General features: G+C 39.0%; 1 long non-coding RNA gene across 1 annotated transcript; it reads right to left on the reverse strand.

Annotated features, from left to right (window-relative positions):
* Nucleotides 1–6,325: 6,325 nt before the first annotated feature.
* On the reverse strand, nucleotides 6,326–6,797 carry LOC119778751. Its single transcript, XR_005280122.1, has 3 exons — nucleotides 6,758–6,797; nucleotides 6,493–6,597; nucleotides 6,326–6,377 (listed from the first exon to the last, which is right to left on the reverse strand). It is a non-coding gene; the product is annotated as an uncharacterized LOC119778751 (long non-coding RNA).
* Nucleotides 6,798–20,166: the final 13,369 nt, after the last annotated feature.

Genomic DNA, 20,166 nt, shown 5'->3' on the forward strand with positions numbered 1-20,166 from the left:
GAATCAGTAGTAAGAGGGCAAAAAACTGGTCTCTATACAGAAAGCTCAGAGGGGGAGAGGCAAAGGCATCTATACGACAAAAGCCAGCCAGAATTACATTTGGAAGAAAGGATCGACATCTACTTGCTGGAGGCTTCTAAGTAATCCTTCAACAGTAATTGGTTTGAGATCTGGTTAAAGGCAGGGGTACAGGTAGTAGGCACGAGCACAGATAAGAAGGGCCAGAGCTGCACAGTTGAGAATAATGAGTGCTACTGATGCCAGGAGAAGCTGAATGGAAACAAACCAGTAACTTTGCCAGAATCATGGCAAGTCTTGATCTCCCTTTGTCAGGCTTTGAAAAATTATATCAAGGCTAGTTTGTAAAACAAATAATATTACACATTCATAACTAAATATGAACGCCATTTCTGCAGTGAGGTTGGTGGATTTACATAGTATCCCTATGCAAACTGTGCCAGGAAGGGTGGAGAAGCGGCCAGCGGTTAATCCCATGCGGTGAGGGTGTTCACTGCATGGCTCTCAAATTGTGCTACTAGATAGAAATGAGGTGTTGTCAAACACCGCATGGAGAGAGTGAAACCTCGATCACTGAAGTTGAAAAAACATAACTGCTGTAATTGAATCTTTCTTCCGTTGAAATGGAATACAAAGACAATAATTTTAACAAAGGTAGAAATAAGGAATGCTCTCAAGAGATTTTTAGGTGCTTATAAAAAAAATCCATTTTAAATGAGCCCTAGGACTGCTTGTTATCCTCCTGCAAAGACTCCGGTCTGTCTCTGCCCACTACCAGCATTTGCTCTTTCTGCATGCTTAGGTTTACAAGGATTTACCGCCGAATACGACTGTCATCCCAACGCAGCTCTTCTTGAACCAAAGGGGACTCTTTTTCAGTGTTTCCTGGGCTTTTTAAAAAATTCATATTACCCCCAAAGTTATTAAAAAGATGTGGATAGAGAGCAACTTCGCAGCAGTCTGTGAAGTTAAGTTTCACCCAGTGGCAGTTGGCCAATAAATATATACATATATATATATATATATATATATATATATATATATATATATATATATATATATATATATATATATATATGTATATATCCCATATTCTTATTAGGATTCTGTTAAAGTCTGCCCAAAGTACAATGTTATAGTACAGTTTTGAGTTAGAATTACACAGCATTCTGCTCAGAAAGGCTTTATAATCTATTATGCATCAGAAGGGCTGATTTTCATATTATAATTTCCCAGGTCAGACATTTGTTTTTTTATAATTTCTTTAAAAATATCAACACTATTCTAATAAAACAGAGTTCAGCCATAAAATAATGCGGACATTAGGATACCTACTAAAATGTAGTTTTCATAACTATCCAGCAGATGATGACATTCAAAACACGACAGTCATCCACTGATTCATTTATAACAAATATTTATTCACACAGCACATCTCATCAGTTAGGCTCTAGATTATAGCATAAATTGTGTTATTTTAAAAGAAAAATAAATAAATAGCGAAAAGATTAAGTTCATTTAGTTTATACATAAATAAAAGTTGACTTTTTTTTAATGAAATGTATGTTACTTGGTGAGTGAAATAAGGAAGAGACGTGGACGGAGATCCAGGTCCATACGTAAACTACTACACTACTTAATGATGCTTCTCTTTTAATAGAGTCATCTTCATTAGTCAGAACAACGGGAGGAATGTGGAGAACATGTGGGAACCACTGGACAGCAGAGTTGGTTGGAATCATTCAAATTATCAGAGTTATTTCAAGGTTAATTTATTGATGTATTTATTTAGATGTAAGTGCAGCCCACTCTAACATTGGGCTACACAGGGCTGATAAATGTCCTAATTTATGTGAAGTAGAAAAAAATATATACACATGATTATGTACACAATCGAGAACCAGATGGGATTCGATCCCACAGTCTAATGTGTGTGTCATGCATGGTTGCCGATCAGCCAAACAATTCTATAAGAGGCTAAGAAGCCTGGAGACATCTTATAATTTCATGGAATATTTTCACAGGTCAGACATTTGTTTTTAAAATAATTTATTTTGATTATCATTATCAAATAACAAACAAGTTCAGCGATGAAATAATGCATTAAGCTACCCGTTCAAATGGAGTTCTCATAACTAACCTACCGATGCTGCCATTCAAAACTGTCTCTGATTTATAGAGCATGGTGTCGAGTTTTGGCCAATTGTATGAAATTAGTTCATCGGTTCACAGGGCTTCTTAATTTTCGTCACTAACATTCTAGCAAGAAGGCAGCTAGCACTGGACTTTTCACACAAAGGCTTAATATACTCTGGGAACTGTATCTGGTATGATGCCCGGTTAAATAAAGACCAGGGATGGTGATAAGCATGATTACTGATGAGAAGGGGTGGAGCTCCACAGGTGGGACAAATGCGTGATAATGTTGAATGTAAACAAACCAGTTTCTTTGCCAGAATAATATAAGAAAACCTCCATTCATCAGTGAGATTTGAAGATAGAACATGGTTGGGTCCTTAGGCATGAAAATGATTCTAAACTAACTGCTTGGGCAACAAAGGAGTGGCTCCCTACTAGTAAGCATTTCAAGGTCCCAGAGTGGCATAGTCAGACCTTAAAACCACAAAAAATAACTGTTGAGGGAGTTAAAACTTGTGTTTCCCAGTGGCCGCTCAAAAACATTGCTATTTAGAGGAGATCTCCATTGAGGAATGGGCCAATACCCCAAAATGGGTGCAAACTAAAGCAAAGGTTAGCCCTCTCTCAACAGAGGTTACAAAAAAAGAGTACTGGGTTTAAATTTTGACCTAATACTTATTCTCAACTGTAATCTATAAAAAAATGCTTTTAAAACCTGCAATGTTATTTTCTTTTCTCATTTTGTATCGTATGGGTGGAGTGTACCCCTAAAATTAGACTTTTTTCATAATTTTAAATAATAGAACTTGCACAATCAGATACTGACTATACATATTTTAAACTTTTTGTCAAAGCATCCTAAACAAAACTTGTTGCAACACTGTCTATGCTGAACTATGCTGATAATTTTAGTGTTATTTAGAAAATCTAAGGCATGTGACCCATGATTAAAAAAATAAGAATGCACTAACAAATATGAACAATGTCTTAAATCTATTCAATTAAATTTAAAAAGGCAAGTGTTTTTACTTTTATACTGTTTGATTTTCTATTTTAATCTCAAAACAAAGAAATGAAAAACTAGATGGATAAACCCAACCCATTCTTCATAACCTGGCTAGGCTATTGTCATTGCTGGAAAGTTTTTAAACTTGTCCACATAGCCAATAGTCCAACAGTCTCACATAGCCATTATTTGATTGAGGAAATGTATTATTCTTCCTCCTTCTCTTCTCTTTCCTTCTGCCATTTCCATTGCCCATAAGTTTTAACACATTGTGGGTTTAATATCATAAAATGGACTGGCTTTTGGCTGTCATGAAGGCAATTGATAGATGTAAAAATAAAGAGCAGCTATGTGAAGGAAAGCTGATGTAACATGACAAATAATGACAAACATAAAAGAATTTTACTGAACCAAAAAGCAAAACTACCCACAAAATATTTTACATTTCAATAAGGAAAGAATACAAGAGGGATATAAGTATAACAAAAATACAAGAGGGATATAAGTATAACAAAACAGATTAAACCATGGATGAATGGTGGTGAGAGAAAAAAAAACAAAACAAAGCAAGCAATTCAAAATCCAAGTAAAATCTGAAACATTAAGACTTAAGTATTGTGACAGTTTTTGGTTTTAATTAAAAAAGCACTTTTAAAAATTTGAATAGTATAATTGCTTCTTTATATTAAAAAAATGATCTTTCTGTTGTAATGTTTCTGTCTTTCTCCTGCATTCTATCCAGGGATCAAGGAAGTGGTGTATCTTTCAAACAAGTACAAAGATAGAAAGACGACTATAGCTGCCGCAAATATGTTTGAGATGGCAGGTGTGAATTGCAGGTGAAATCCAAAAAACTTCTTTCTGCTTACCAATTTTTGTTTTTGCATATATTGTCTTAAACGTGTGTTTGCTTTTTATTACAGAATAATGTGTAGGCCCCGTAATGATGAAATATTTAAAAAAACATACAAATATGAATGAATACTTGTTCATTATATTCACTGTTTAATGAAATGTTTCATAATTTTTTTGGTGTACATTTGAGGTATATGTAAAAAAAAAACTAAACACAAATTAGTTAGACTACTTTAAAATACCATATAAACTGACCTCATTGACTGGCAAAAATAGACAATCTGAGTTTGATTATTATAATAATAATAAGCGGAAAATATAGTTTCATCTTGTTATTTTTGTTTATTTTTGTTTATTAGTATAACCTTAATCTATTTTCAAATTTCTTTTAATGTTTTGCAGAGAATACCAACCTCAGAGAGGAGAGATTACACTTAGGCTTATGGCCTAAACCTTCTGGAGAAGAAGCAGGTGATGAAGGAAACCCAGAATAAACTCCAACAAATCCTCTTTCCTAATTATACATGATTGTTAAAGATATATTAAGATATTTCTTCTTAATTAAATAAATTTACATTGGTGTAGGAGCATGTGTTTTTGGGAAAAGCTTTCTGAAGTTTAAAAGCCTAACAAGTTTCTTGTATGATTTAAATTTTCTCTGTTAGGTCTGGGTGGAACTTTCCTGTTAACAGCATAATAATGGTTTTATTTTTAATGTTAGAAATTATTCTTGTTTTGTTTATATAATCTGAGGGCTTCTCTTCATCTGTTTTAGAAATGAACTCATACATTGTTTAAGGCAAATGCAGATACTGATTATTTTCAAATCAATCTAACTGATACCCCATATATGCTACTGTTTTGGGAGGGTAATTTTTCAAACAAATATTGCTTTTTCTTTATTCCTGTAATAAAATTAAACCATATAGAAGCAATTGTACTGTCTTATGTAGCCTTATCCATGGCTTTATACTCACTTAGCAACACAGATAATGCAGTAGACAGGGTGTCTACATGTTGGAGACAGCCTTGGCTAAACAAGGTTCCTAATGGCTGACTCGCATGCAATCAGGTTATAAGCTAAGTGATTTTGGCATAAACAAAGAACATCTGTTCCACATCTATTTCAAGTGTCAGAGCAAACTCTGGCCCTGACAGAGCATCCGGTTGTGCACGTTCATCTTTTCCCCCGTCCTGTGGGCAAATGAGATAATCGACTGAAGGCGCTTGATTTTCGAGATTCTACCATTTGAGCATCCAACAAAGTGGTGCATTGGCTTAATTGAAAAAGAACCAAGACCTTGCCATGAGGAGGTTTCCAACCAGCAGGAGTGAGCTGCAGGGCCCCCCTCTTTAGATTTACTGAAGAAGTCATCAGGAGACGGTGAGTGAAATCTATGTTCTCCTATTTATTGACTTATATAAGCAGATCACTTGGGCCGTCTGGAAACTACCCACACTAAATTAATCTCAACGATAATCTGTTTTCCATCGGATGCGTGCTGCAGCATAAATTGGCACCTTGAAATAAATGGAGCTGTTAGAGCTGGCTTGGATTAAGGAATCAATAAGAGTAATCTGCTGAAGTGAGGTTGCACCATAATGTTAGAAAGTGGTGGAAACTCCCGGTCACGGGTTATAAGTGATGTATCATTATGAATGATGCAACTAAAATAAATAAGTACTTATATGTTAAGGGTTCGTTGTAGTCGCCTTATTGCTATGTCGCCCAATTGCAGTTCACCTGAGCCTGAAGGGCTGTGTTGTTGAGAAAAAGGCCTGAGTCAAAAGGGACTCAGGGATAAAGCGGGAGACGACGAGTACGAGTTATTCATATATTTATTCATTCATATATTTCTTTATTCATATGCTGTGTATTTATGTTATCCTACACTACTACACAATTATTATGCTACCATCAAGCACATGAATGAATTTATACAGGAAATGAACATTTGTCAGGAAGCTGTTTATGCAAAGAAAGAGCTTTATTAAAACAAACACAACTATATACAACGCGAGGATCTGCCCACACATGCGTATCCAAAAATTACAACTCCGTGAACGGTCCGTTTGCTTCCTCGGGGTTGGAGGTAACTGGCAGCATTCCCTCCGAGGCAGGTCCGATGTGCAGACGCCTACTGTGAGTGGCCCTGTACTTCGGCATCGCTTCTAACCGGGACTGCAGCTTAACACAGAGTTCAGAGAGATCCGGCCTACGAAATGACGGCGGCCGTACAATCCATCCAGAGGCACCGCCAACGACGCCATCTTCTTCGTCGGACATGAGGTCGACGGTGGCGGACTTCCAGAGTTCCACTTCCTCATGAGCTAGCACACTCTGCCTCGATTCCAGCAGCTGTACAAAAAAAAAAAAAAAACAATGAATCAGCACTATGGGATGGGATGCACTGCTTATGGACACAACACATCTATCAATGCACCTGAAAAATAGTCACCAAATAAAGTCTTACTCTCTTTCTTTTCTGAATGCTTGGCAGCTTCCGCACGCAACGTGTTCTCTGGCTGCGTATATCTGAAGCTCCTGCGTACCGTCTCATAATACGTCTTACAGGCAGCTGGAAAACAATTAAATGAGACTGGTATGAATAATAGGAGGTCACCGCCTCATTATGAGGCGAGATTAGTCTGTGAAAACAAAATGTACAGTTATGATCGGTATCCATCCGTATCTATTTCCTTTTACCGCAGAATGAAAGCATATTCTTTAACTCTTACCCTTGCTCCGGCTCATAGCGCCTGCAATTTGTCTCCGAGTTGTGAAGACGGCGTACTGCTTCCTGTGAATCACAAAAAATACATTTTAATAAAGCTTGTTCTTGAAAGGCTACTATTAGCCGTAGCTTTAGCTTAGCTAACAGTAATCGAACATATATTTACCGCTAGCTTCTCTTCTTTGAGTTTGTCTCTCCCGCACAGTTGTTCGACTGCAGAGTCGCCATCGCATCCAAGAGGAGTTGAAGGCGAGTTGAACGCGAGACGTCCAGCCATTGATCACGTACCAGCAAAATCCAAACAAAGGAACTGGAGATAAAGTTCTTCTGAGTTTAGCTCCTCCAATCACATACGAGGTCATTGTTATATGGAAGGACTCGCGAGAACAGCTGCGTCTATCATGTTTTTTTTTTTTTTTTTTTGCTTTACTGGCAATTCCCTGTAACAATACAGAGTAATTCAAACATCAAACAAAGATACGCAGCAGTTGGTGACATTATAACTTTAAAAAAAAAGGCATAGAATGTAAAAAATAAATAAAAATAAAACAAGGGAAACAAACATAAATAAATAAACAAATAAATAAAATAAACATAAAATAATAATAGCTAGGGGTTTACATTGAGTTTATAGTCATTTAACTTTTTGTAGCTTCCTGTCCTAAACAGTCTTTAAGGAAACATATTAGAAGATGCAATATTGCATATGTGGGAGAGGAGTTGCTGTAAAACAATGGTTTACCACAGATTTAAAACTAGTAATAGCATAATGAAATATTGAAATTCTAAAACAGTCTTTAGACTTTTTATCAGCAATTACTGTGGGTAGCACAACTTGTGTTACAGAAAATAGCAGGCTTTGGAGATATGTTCTGGAGAATCTTGATTTATACCATACTACAGAACATTTCAAAAGGCTGCTGACTTTTTCTATGTTTATAGGTGACCCGGGTTCGAATCCTTGGCCGCATGTCTCTCTCTCTCTCATACCCCCTTTCCTGCCAGCCTACTGCCAAAAAAACGAGACACTAGTGCGGTAAAAACTCCAAAATGTGCTGTAAAAACTCCCAAAAAAAGGCTCTTGCATAAAAGCTTCTACAACACAATGCTGTTGATGGTAGATTGTTTTGAAGGGTCAGACAGGAAAGCTTGGTAAACAAATCTAACATTTCTGAGATGCCGATACCATTTACTGTGAAAGAAAGGACAACGGAGAGAAAATGTAGAGAATAATGTAGGAGTGCTGCTAGAATTCCAGTTCCCAGATCTGTGTTTTCTATTACTTCTACAACCACTAAAACTTATGTTATAAATGTACGTTATTGGCAAGTGAAACCCTGTCAGAGCTCTCCTTAGATATCAGCCCAGTTACAGTTTGCTCTGCAAAAATAATCTGCTCTCTTGAAAATCTCAAACTCTTGCCACATTTCAGGCATCGAACATAAACATTTTTAGTGAAGAATCAACAACTAGTTTTACCCAATCATGAAGTGTAATTAAATATATTGGATATTTTTAACAAATAAAAAAACTGAAGAGTGGGGTGTGCAAAATGAATCGGCCCCTTTTACTTTCAGTGCAGCAAACTCTCCCCAGAAGTTCAGTGAGGATCTCTGAATGATCCAATGTCGACCTAAATGATACTAAATAGAATCCACCTTTGTGTAATCAAGTCTCCCGATAAATGCACCTGCTCTGTGATCGCCTCAGAGGTCTGTTTAAAGTGCAGAGAGCATCATGAAGAACAAGGAACACATCAGACAGGTCCGAGACACTGTTGTGGAGAAGTTTAAACCTGGATTTGGAAACAAAAAGATTTCCCAAGCTTTAAAAATCCCAAGGAGCACTGTGCAAGGAATGCACATTTTACCTTGTTGATTCTGATTCACATTTTACCAACTGATTCTGATTCAAACTAATTTTTGAAATAAATTATTTTGTGTATTTTTTTACATAACATTTGCCATTGCTAATGGCATACACAGTAATCTAGCGTACTTTAATTAAATAAATCAATTTAGGCTAAAATGTAAGAGTCTATAATTAGGTCATACTGAGCCTGATCTATTTGTACCATCTATTTGGGGGATATTTATTGGCACACTTTGGGCCAATTAATACCAATTTAGCATCAAATAAATGAGGCAGCCTACCTCAGCATTGTTGCTGACCTTATGTCCTTATGACCACAGTGTACCAATCTTCTGATGGCTACTTCCAGCAGGATAATGCGCCATGTTATAAAGTGAATCATCTCAGACTCATTTCTTGAAACTTTTCCACTTAAGTAATTGTGAATTGAGCATATTGACAGACAACATTTTATTTTTTATCTTAAATGCAATTTTTTTTTTAAATAATTACTGCTCTAAATGTATTGCTCTGTCAGCTAAAGATCTGTTTTGGTCTCTATACTTTAATTAAATAAATCAATTCAAGCTAAAATATAAGAGTCTATACTGAGCCTGATCTCTTTGTATCAGAGATTTTCTTACCTTTTAGAAAAATGTCACTTGGGGTAAAACTCCCCCTGCAACCTTGATTTGCATTTGTATAGCTCACAGCATTTTCATTTACATGTTAAAGCCTCCCCTAGAATTCCATGGGGGGGAGGCATGGGGGGAACACTGCCTAAGAAAGCCCACGTCAATTTCTGACATTTTATGGGAGTTTTCGGCGATGCCTGCAAATTACTGTAAACTGACGTTAACCTGAACTTCCACGACAATCTACAGTGCCGCATATTGACGAAAATCCCACTTTTCATGCATTGGCCCTTATACAGGACACTGGATAAGGCTGAAACAAACTGGCATCAGAACAAGAGCATGTTCAAAGCACTTTTCATAACCTGCTCCTGCAACATCAGACCTTTTTGCAGGAATAACTTGATAAGTCATACCTAAATCTTTTATTAGGCAAACCTATTGAACAACCAGATATAATACGGGTCCTAGTTCCTGAGCTGAGAACAGGTTATAATCATGCTTTTCCAACAAGGCAAGGCAGAGCCTATTTATATTGTCCATTCACCAACAGACTCATTTATATTGCAAAGCTCACTATGTGAAAGAAAGAGCAACTTAGAGAATAATTGTATTTTGTCTGTTCTCACCTTTTCATGTCATTCAACATTCCAGTTAAAACAATGACAAAAAAGTAAGAAAAAAATAATGTTAGAACTGTAAATATACAGTCATATGTTTATATAACTATTTTTTATGTATTTATTACTTTTTTCAAGGCTACACTTTAAAATATGAAATTGTCTACAGCTGTTCTAAACGAAATTTCATGTTGTTTTGAAGCTATATATACATGTTAAGCTAAAAGAACAAGAGAGCTAAGTTAAAGCTGTAGCAAAACTTATTGTTTATATGTATCAGGGCAGATTTACAGGACAGAGTCTACAAAACAACAGGTGTAGATGTGAAGGCTGAGAATGACCTTGCTTGCACACACACAGAAAAAGCTGATTAACAAGGTAGAAGCAGAAAGGCAGGAAGCAACTCCATACATGGAGATAGGAATGTAGGGAGTTGATCATTCTGTGGGACTGTCTGTGTAAAACTGTAAGATTTTCCCCTATGAAGATAAGAAAAAGAGTCGGTGTTGTAGGGGGGTTCAGAGTGGCTGTTCGCAAATGCGTGCTGCTGATGCTCCTCTCCCATTGAAAAGGCGAATCGAAGCTTCCTTGTCCAGAATTTGTTTGACATAATCTGACACGTACTTACAAAGCCCTTTTAGGAACAATTCCAGAAGATTCACCACTCACCTGTCCTTTTCTGACTCACAATTCAATTAGTCATGTGACTGAAACCACTCTGATGAGGGAGTTAACAACCCATCAGAGCCCCTTAGTGAACATTAACCCCCCAGGTGACCTCCTTGGTCAATCCAGTGAAAGGTATGCACCTTTTGTTTTCACCTAACTCTTTGTTAGGCCTACAGTATATTAATCTCAGTGCTCCCTTCCACTAATTAGAACTGAGGAAGCCTCTTGGATCAGGGGCGAAACATCTTCTAGAAAATTTTACCCTCAGTTGCCTAGACTGTCTATCTGTCCAGCTGGAGACAAGTGTGTTTATAAAAAACACTCATAATCGAGGAACATAGGTGGCTTGGAAACATTGCAGGTGATGGATCAGATTCTGAGATGCAAGACATTCCCCATCCTTCCCACCTTTATTACATTTTAAATTTACATGCTGATTATGTTTCAAGTTCTATTTCAGTTTTAGTGTCATATTCAACTTTAATGCTGTGAATACCAGAGCCATAAAAGTATTCAGCTGCTCATGCAGGACCTCTGTTCTGTTCAATCTATAATTGAACTGTCACGTCTTGGTTGAGGTTTGGAGGACCCAAATGCAGAGGCAGAGAGGCTGAGTTGAATACTTGTAGTTTTAATGAAAAAATGGTTAACAAAGGCAGTCCAAAAATCCAACTAAAATGTAACAGACCAGAAGCATGGAGACATCAAGGGAAAACACGTAGAAGGAGCCAGGGAGAGACGAGGGGAGACGATTGCAGCGATGACAGGACCAGCAACAACAGAGGAACCAACAAAGAGTGAGAGCAGAGGGAGAGCATAAATAGCTGACAGAGACAAAGGGAGGGCTAACGAGCTGACAAGGAGCAGGTGTGAGGAGACAACGAGGGAGGCAAGGGGAAAGGAAAACACACACACACACACACACACACACAAGAGGGCTACAGAGGACAACAGAAAAACATGAGAAATAACATAAATCTAGAAATTACAACAAAATAGGAATGAAACCAATAAAATTAGAAAACAAGGAGCAAAGTAAAGCACAACATAACCAAAACCATGACAGTACCCCCCACTTAAGGGCGGATCCCAGACACCCTAAAATGTCCAGAAACAAAAAACAACCCACCTAGGGTGGACGGAGGGGGAACCAGGAAGGAGGGCAAGAAACACAAAACAAAATTCAGAGTCCAAAAAACAAAACAAACCACCCAGGATGGGCGGAGGAGAATCAAAGTCTCAGGAGGCCGGCCGCGGGGCCGGAGGGGAGGTAGAGTCTCAGGAGGCCGGCCGCGGGGCCGGAGGGGAGGCAGAGTCTCAGGAGGCCAGCCGCGGGGCCGGAGGCGAGGCAGAAGCTCTGGAGGCCGGCCGCGGGGCCAGAGGCGATGAAGGAGGGCCCTTGGAGGACTCCGGCGATGAAGGAGGGCCCTTGGAGGACACCAGCTCTGATGTAGCGGCAGAGGAGGGCGCCATCTGTGCTGCTGCAGGAGGACCTCTGGCAGAGGCTGGCGATGCAGTTTTTGACGAAGGCAGGCCTCAGGAGGGGGACGCCGTCTCAGATGCAGCCGCCGCCTTGGGGGACGCCGTCTCAGACGCAGAGGGGTCCACCGACTGCGGCTCATGAGCAGCCTCAGAGGGGTCTTGAAGCGCCCGCTGAGGGCTCTTGGAGGCTTGGAGCGCCCGCAGAGGGCTCTTGGAGGCTTGGAGCGCCCGCAGAGGGCTCTTGGAGATGAACTCCCGCCGAGCTTTAACTCTGAGGCCCTTTGTTAGTTGGCTCAGGGGTCGTTGGACGGCACAGAGCGGGCTCAGGGGTCGCTGGACGGCACAGAGCGGGCTCAGGGGTCTCTTGACGGCACAGAGCTCAGGCACTGGGGAAACTGCCCCGCTAATGGGCTCAGGCACTGGGGAAACTGCCCTGCTAATGGGCTCAGGCACTGGGGAAACTGGCCCTCTAATGGGCATTGGAGCTTGGGAAACTGGCCCTCTAATGGGCACTGGAGCTAGGAAAACTGGCCCTCTAATGGGCTCTGGAGCTAGGGAAACTGGCCCTCTAATGGGCACTAGAGCTAGGGAAACTGGCCCTCTAATGGGCTCTGGGGCTAGGGAAACTGGCCCTCTAATGGGCACTGGAGCTAGGGAAACTGGCCCTCTAATGGGCTCTGGGGCTAGGGAAACTGGACCGCTAATGGGTTCTTGAGCTAGGGAACCTGACTGGCTAGGAGCTGATGGAGGTGGCAGAAAAGGGAAAAGATCTTCCCTCTCCCCATAAAAGAAGCCCCATAAATGAGACTCCTCTAGATGGGGAGCTCTGACTGCAGGGGGTGTAATAATAAGTTTTTTTAAAGATGAGGCTAGCTGTTGGTCATTAAGGTGAGGACTGAGAACAAGGGAGAAACTGACCTGGTTATGAGGGGAGCTAAGGCTAGCAGCTGGCTGACCCATGGGAATGGAGGCATCAGGCTGACCTGCCGGAGAGGGAGTGGAGGCGTCAGGCTGACCCACCGGAGAGGGAATGGCCTTTTTTCCCCGGCGCCGGTTCCTACGCCTGGAGGAAGCAGATTGCAGGGGGAGGGCAACAGCTGGTGATGGTGGAGGTACAGGATCAGAGGTTATTGATTGAGAGGGAATGTCACAGAGTGATGGTTTGGGTGGTGGAGGTCTATTAAAAAGCTGAGAAAAGGCATCCTGTATATTTCACTTGGCTAAAGCAATGTAACCCGTCTTAAGGAAAAAATCATGAAAATCTGGAAACTTCTCCAGTTTCTCCTTTACCAGCTTAGCTGCACTCACCCGCTTCAAAGGTGGGCTGATGAGAGGTAGGCTGTCCAATGTGGATATTAAGAGAGAAAGGAAGTTTCTTATTGGGTTTGCCTCTGCAGCGTCCATGTTTTGGTTGGTTCCTTCTGTCACGTCTTGGTTGAGGTTTGGAGGACCCAAATGCAGAGAGGCTGAGGTGAATACTTGTAGTTTTAATGAAAAAATGGTTAACAAAGGCAGTCCAAAAATCCAACTAAAATGTAACAGACCAGAAGCATGGAGACATCAAGGGAAAACACGTAGAAGGAGCCAGGGAAAGACGAAGGGAGACAATTGCAGCGATGACAGGAAAAGCAACAACAGAGGAACCAACAAAGAGTGAGAGCAGAGGGAGAGCATAAATAGCTGACGGAGACAAAGGGAGGGCTAACGAGCTGACAAGGAGCAGGTGTGAGGAGACAATGAGGGAGACAAGGGGAAAGGAACACACACACACACAAGAGGGCTACAGAGGACAACAGAAAAACATGAGAACTAACATAAATCTAGAAATTACAACAAAATAGGAATTAAACCGATAAAAATAGAAAACAAGGACCAAAGTAAAGCACAACATAACCAAAACCATGACATGAACTCCAAGTCCAGAAGTCCAGAATTTGTTTTTATAACACTCCATCTCAGTTAAGTTACCTGCACTCGAATTAACGGACAACAAGTTTACAATTATGTATACAAAATGACAAAATAAATCTGTCTAAGTCATAAGTAATTATTGGCTTTTATATGCTTATGATAACAATGAAAAATCTTTAAAAATTAGACTTTAGCGTATTTTCCCAAAGTAAGAATTTTAGTATTAACTAGGTGACGCTATCTATGTGTGCTACATTTTTTGTGGCACTACAATGATCTATAGTGTAATTACTGGCTATTATATGCTTATAATAACAAAGATTATTTGCTTATAGAAACAAAAATCTCCAAAAATACAGTTTGGCCTGTCTTCCCAAAGTAAGAGTTGTAGTATGATCCAGATGAGGTTATCTGTGTATCCTACAAGTTTGGAGGCACTACAGTGATCTATAGTGTAGTCATTGCTCATTTTATATATTCGAATCCAATAAATGGGATAATAATCCACCTCTCCTTGGTGACGCTTTTGAATATTTATCTCTGATTATTTTGCAACTTGCAGACGGAGCATTTGCGGAGCAGCGAGCTCTGCATAGGATCCAATGTAATTCTCCCAGCACGATAGGAGACTCGCTTTTAGGAAACTAAGGTTGTAGCTCACTGTCTGCTTTGCTGTGGTTGTGGTGAGGTGTCTGTTTTGTAGAATAAACCATCTGCGGAGGAGTTATTAATCCGTAAAGCCAACTTTACTGCAGTTCCACGATGCTGTCTCTGCTGCAGCAGAGGAGAGAGAGAGGAGAGATTAGTTATATTTGCCCCCAAATAAATAATGGTCATTATTGTATAAATATTGTTGCTTTTTACAGCGTTCCAGCTCATGCAGCTATTTTCATTTTACAGATCAGTTATCGTCTGATCGCTGTGCTGGTGGCTCTGCTGAAATCATTGTGGTGTTTGCGACACTGATGACGTAGACCTAGTTATATTTAATTACAAATATGAATCCCCCCCCCTGGAGAATTTTTGTCAGCCCCCCTGGAGGCTGACAAAAATTCTCGTATCTCTGGGGCCCCATCCACACGAAGTCAAACCCTGGCCTAAACGCACAAATATTTCACCAAACCAGCCTCTCATCCATACGAAGTCGGCGTTTCGGGGTCTGTAAACGATCTGTTTTTTATTAAGCCTTCAGAGTGGGAAGATTTTGAAACGCTGTTTTCGCGTTTCCATCTTTAAGCTCTAACCGCATTTTTTTTCTTACATGCATGCGTCGCCTCTAAACATGCATGCACGACACAGTATCACAACAACAGTGGCGCCGTACTGTGTTGAATGGTTGCTGCTCATGCTACTCACCCTGCTGTCGGGCTTACAACAGAATCTTCTTCTTCTGGAATATCTCCAGGAAGAACAGAGCAATATCGACGACATAGTTCAGCACCTGAATTTGACTGAACCACGAAAATGGACCCGCAGGGCAACCATGTATAAATATTAGTGCGCATGCCCAACATTTTGTCGCCTATTTTTGCTTTGGCACCACAGCGCCACTTACAGGCCTGGCATACATTTTGCAGCGTTTTCATGAATTCGTGTGGACGATCACATTTATTTTACGTCTCCGTCTTTACGACAAACGTTCTAGAAAATATTAGCGTTTCGTGTTCGTTTGACTTCGTGTGGACGGGGCCTGGGTCTTCTAGTGTTAAAAAGTGCATGCAAATTAGTTGAAATTGGTTGTTGAGTCTATGAAGATAGAAAATGATGTGCACATGAAAGTAGTTGCCATGGCTTTAACAGAATTGATTTAGTGTGCTTGAAGAGCTCTGAGGTGTATGATTCTGTATGATTGGTGCTGTTTGAAGTGTGTGTGTTTGAAATCGCACTAAAAACCATCTGTTTAAATTCAAACCTCCTTCCAGATCTGTAATTGGATCTGCTTAATCACTGTAACCTAATCTGACTGAAAACAGTGTAAAGCAAGATCTAAAAACTATTCAATTAGAGATTTAAAACAACTTTTCTAAAGTGTCCCCAAGGATATATAAGGTCAAAATTAAAGGAGGTAACAAGAGTGTATATATAAAGAAATAAAGCAAAAAGGCTAAAAACATAAAAGACTAAACAAAAGAAAGAAAGTCATCACTTTTATATCTGCAAAATATGTCTGCTTTCACTTGTAATCGTTACTGCGTCACATTTTGTAATAGCTGTATGTGCCTAACTGCGTTGAAAAAAGAGGTGTCCATTTGCTCATTCCAACTAAAGGCTTAATCGTTTCTAATGTTTAAACATTTTGGGTTAAAAACTTTTTAAATATTATAAAGTCCTGATTAAAAAGGGTCTTGGTTGTGCCCAACATATTTGGTTGATAAGTTGTTAATTATTACAGAACAAGTTGTTAAAGTGTGGATACAAGAGAAGTTTTTATTGAAATTTTGTAAGGCGATGTTTAAAAGCTTCAAAACATAACTTTTTTCCCTCTCTTCCTCACTGAGGCAAATAGGCTTTAGCAAAAAAAACCTCCCGTTTCTTCCTCTCCCTCTCACTATGAGCCTGTCTGTGTGTGTGCAACACAAACAAACGCTAGAAGCTTAAAAATGCCATGGCATTCTGTATCTGTTTAAATACAGAATCAGGACAATATTATTATAAATAAATCCATGTTAGAAGCCGGCATGTTCCTATCTTTATGTTTTTTGTCTGTCTGTTGTATGTTAAAAATATATGACCCACCTTTCATCAAATCTCGAAACCAAGACTCAGACACGACAAACTGATAATCCGACCTCGAACCAGCACCCCAAGACAGGATAAACAAACGGAAATATGCTTACAGGACTGCTTCTTAAAATATATGGCAATGACATCCTAACACAAGCGACTAAAAAGTGGACTAATTATTGCACATATAAATATAAACAGTCTAAGGAACAAAACAAATGATATAGCTGAATTGTTAGAAGAACATAAGCTAAATATACTTGCTATTTCTGAGACTCATTTAGACTCCTCCTTTGAAGATAGTGAATTACATATAAAGGGTTACAACATTTATAGAAACGATAGAAATAAATATGGTGGTGGAGTAGCTTTTTACATTCAAGATCATTTACCTGTGAAAATGTGTACTAAAATGATGAAATATAATATTGAAATATTATGGTTACAAGTTTATTTTCCTCACAGAAAGCCTAAACTAGTAGGCTGCTGTTACAGACCTCCAAGTTCTAACAATGAATATCTTGACACAATCTGTAAAATGTTAGCTAATATGAATGTGGGTCTGGATGTCTATTTACTTGGAGATTTTAACATTGACTGGTTTGCTCATAACTGTCCACTGAAGAATAAGATACAAATTGGAGCTAATGCAGGTGGATTTTATCAAATTACGAATAAGCCAACAAGAATATGTGAAAAACAAGATGGTACTAAAACAGCTACATGTATTGATCACATTTTTACAAACTCTCCAGAAACAGTTAACAAGATATCATCGGTCCCTATTGGAAGCAGTGACCATAATCTGATTATAGTAGAAAAAAAACAATAAGGTAGATAGGCAAGGACCTACAATAATTTTTAAGAGATCATATTCATCTTTTAATCCTTATTCTTTTGATGACAATGTGAGAGAAATATGTTGGTCTAAAGTGTTGACTGAAAGAAATCCTGAGCTTGCACTGTCAAAGTTTGATGATTTATTTCTACCTGTGATTGAGGTAGATGCACCTTTGAGAAGGTTTACCGTCAGAACATCGAAAACACCCTGGCTGGACAAAGAAATGAAAGAAGCTATGAAAATGAGAGACCAAATGAAAAAAACTGCGATTATAACTGGGAATAAGGAAGACTGGTGCCTCTATAGGAAAGCAAGTGTCATGATGGGTCTTAGGTTCTTAGCCCACATGCAGAACACAACGGAGGCTGGGTAAAAGTTTAACAGAGTTTATTGAGTTTGCACAAAAACACAAGATCATGAACTGGATCAGGAACTGGTCCGGGCTGGTTCACTGAAGTCTGCAGAGATGATAGTTTGATTAGGAAGCAGGCTGATGAGTTATGAGTCTTTGATAATTCAAGAGTATACCTTGATAGAGTCCGGGCTTCTCTTTGAGAGAGAGGGAACCGTTGGGTCCAGAGACTGTTTGTTCAGCAGAGTCCAAGAGCAGCTGCAGCGTCTTGCTTTTGACTTTAAAGGCAGACCTTGATCTGAGTTTCCAGCTCTTAGTTAAGAGCAGCAGGGGAATCCACATAGGAATCTTCAGGTTTGGCTCACGAGGGCAATCTCGGCAGGTTAAGCTCATCCAGAGCTTCAGGTTAGAGACAGGTTTCCTGTGAGGCAAAACAAGGGAGAGTTAGAATCAGATCTCTCTCAAGAGACAGCTAAGATTCTTCAGGTTCTAGGCTCAGGTCGCTAACCAAACTAGGTCAACACTGCAGCGTCGAAGCAAGGTCTGGCAGCTGGTTATAAAGGGCAGGTCTCTTGATGAGTAGATGCGTCTCAGGTGTGCTGGAAGACTCCAGCTCCAGGAGACCCACGGCGCACTCTGCTGGAGGAAGGTGGTACAGCTCCAGATCCCAACAGCAAGAAACGCTGTGACCAAGCTAAATAAAAAGAAAAAAAGAATTATTATGAAGATAGAGTAAAGAAGGCGGGGAATGATTGCAAAAAAATGTGGAAGATAGTTAATGATTTGACAGGTAGGAAAAATAGAACGCATCCATTATTTCTTGAGACAAACGATGGCTTCATAACTGGACCTAGAGAAATTGCTAATTATTTAAATAATTATTTCATTAGTAAAATAGTAAAACTAAGAGAAAATATGCCTAACCTAAGTAATGAAATATCTCACTTATTAATAAGAAACGAAATAATGAAAGGGAAAAGGTCCAAGTTTAAATTAGAAATGGTTAACTTGCAGAGGGTAAAGGATTGCCTGAAAAAGTGCAAAGTTAAACCACCGGGTGTTGATGAACTGGATGTCAGACTTCTCAAATTGGTTGTTGATGAAATCGCTCCTGTTATTACTCACATTATTAACTTAAGTTTTATGTCTTCAGTGTGTCCACAAGCCTGGAAAACAGCAAAAATAATCCCATTACAGAAAAATGAGAAACTGCCCTTTTCCAGCTCAAATAGTCGTCCGATAAGTCTACTACCTGTGTTAGGAAAAATAACAGAGACCATATATGAACAAATTAATAATTATCTGTCGATTAATAACATAATTTGTCACTCTCAACATGCTTATAGAAAGGCTCATTCTACAGCAACAGCACTAATTAGTATGTCTGATGACTGGCTTAGGAGTATTGAAATGAAAGATATGGTGGCAGTTGTATTTTTAGATTTTTCCGCTGCTTTTGATTTAATTGACCACCATCTACTATTAGAAAAACTTTCCTGCTATGGTTTTGAACAATCTGCACTTACTTGGTTTTACAGTTATTTAACTAACCGGTCGCAAACGGTATTTTAATGGTGCATTTTCTGAAAAACAAACTGTAACATGTGGTGTACCTCAAGGGAGCTGCCTGGGTCCTTTATTATTTTCAATTTTTACAAATGACTTACCATATATACTCCAAAGAACTAAAATAATTATGTATGCAGATGATTCCACTATATATACATCAGCAAGAACAAATAATGAATTAGAAATTATTATGAATAACGAACTAGTGGGAGTGGATAAATGGGTGAAAGCAAATAAGCTGGTATTAAATACAGCAAAAACTAATAGCATGATTGTGAGGTCAAATTACAACGTAAACAGTAATCATATATTGAATATTAATATCAATAACGTCTCGATAAGGAATGTACATGAGGCCAAGCTTCTGGGAATGACGGTTGATAACAAGTTATTATGGAGAAAACATATTAATAACATGATTGCAAAGATGGGTAGACAGTCATAGGAAGACATGCAACCTTTATGTCCCCCAAATATTCTTAAAATGATAATCCAATCATTGATTTTTCTCAACTGGATTACTGCCCAGTCGTTTGGTCAAATGCCCCTGGAAAGATGCTAAATAAACTACAACGTGTACAAAATAGAGCTGCTCGAATAATATTGAAGTGTGATTTAAGGACAAATATCATAACAATGCATAAAAAGTTAAACTGGTTGTTGGTTAAAGACAGACTTTCATACTCATTGATTGTTATGATTAGAAATGTATCTGTATTAAAAACACCTTATATGTTATTTACAAACCTTACTTTTAGT

The sequence above is a fragment of the Cyprinodon tularosa genome, unplaced genomic scaffold, assembly GCF_016077235.1.
Source record: "Cyprinodon tularosa strain WSP-4 unplaced genomic scaffold, ASM1607723v1 ctg1380, whole genome shotgun sequence".
Lineage (NCBI taxonomy): Eukaryota > Metazoa > Chordata > Actinopteri > Cyprinodontiformes > Cyprinodontidae > Cyprinodon > Cyprinodon tularosa.